Here is a 1,263-nt window from a genome sequence, read left to right as displayed (position 1 = left end):
GCAGGAGGGGAAGGCCCTCTATGAGGTGGATTGATTCCGTGACTGAGGTAATCGGGATGGGAATGTCAGAGACAGTGCAATTGGCACAGGACAGAGCAGGGTTTTGGGTTGTTGTATATAGGGTCGCTATGAGTTGCGAGTGACTTGACAGCACATAACAACAACAGTATGAATGACATCAATGTGTACATGGTGAGGCCATTGGAAGACATTATCAGACAGAAAACATCTGCATGATGCCAAACTTTATAATGTGTTTGTGAACAGGAACAATCCCAATAGCACTTCCGAATCAAAACCGGAGCAACCTCAGTCAGTACTTCTAAGTTTCCTGTAGTTAAGACTATAAATCTCAATTATAAACAATATGCTCTGGAAACTATGAACTTTGATAAATGTTGATAGTTGTGAGGGGCTTCAGGTCTTTTTTTCATAGGGTTGCTGAGTCGTGTTCAACTCAAAGGCAATCAACAACAATAATAGTTGCAGAAAAGTCGAAATAACAGTTTTTAAAATATCTTTTTTATTCATTGTACATTTTCTATCCCTCAGAAATAATATAGTTTAATAACAAATAATAAAGTGGATTAATTGAAATTTTGATGTAAATTATATTATCATTTGTTTTAAATAAGTTAGAATAAATATTTATTGAAAGGCCACTTGCAGGAAATCAGGAATGATGTATATCTGGGTTGTATTAGCACCTTTATTCCATCTGTACGCTGAACAAATAATCTGAGAAGCTGAATGATATGAAGAAGAGACATGAGGAAGACTGACTATAGGATGAATTTTTTTTTTAAATGAAAGTTTATAGAGAACTTGGATTTCCACTCATTCATTGTTGTACATCTTCTTCCCTATGCTCTCCCCCCACCCAGATGGCTTTTTTTTTTCCTTTGGGGAAAAAAGTTCTTTCATTGTAATACAGTCCCCTCAGTCCCCAGACACTTTACTATGCAACTCTTATTCTAGACTCTTGTCATGCCAATAATATTTAATCATATATTCCTTTTATACAGCTCTCCCTCATCTGTTTCAATGCCATGTACATTTTTTATCCCCTCTTTTCTTAGTTTTCCCCCAGTCCGCTTATCAGTCGTCCTGTTCTATAACAGTGGCATTATGCAGTATGTGTTTTTTGTGACTGAAATATAAGACTCAGCAAAATATCCTCCATGGTTACCTATTCTGTATAATATTTCATGAGGTCTTTGTTTTCAGTGCTGCATAATATTCCATTGTGTGAATACACCACAG

General features: G+C 36.1%; 1 protein-coding gene across 1 annotated transcript in view; it reads right to left on the bottom strand.

Annotated features, from left to right (window-relative positions):
- Positions 1-1,263, bottom strand: part of METTL15 (methyltransferase like 15) — a 262,696-nt gene that overhangs the window by 61,116 nt on the left and 200,317 nt on the right. The gene's annotated exons all lie outside the window — the stretch shown is intronic.

This window comes from Elephantulus edwardii, unplaced genomic scaffold, assembly GCF_000299155.1.
Source record: "Elephantulus edwardii isolate Elephantulus edwardi_28Jun2011 unplaced genomic scaffold, EleEdw1.0 scaffold00029, whole genome shotgun sequence".
Classification (NCBI taxonomy): domain Eukaryota; kingdom Metazoa; phylum Chordata; class Mammalia; order Macroscelidea; family Macroscelididae; genus Elephantulus; species Elephantulus edwardii.
Note: the sequence above shows the minus strand (reverse complement) of the source record. Positions and strands in the feature narration are given on the sequence as shown.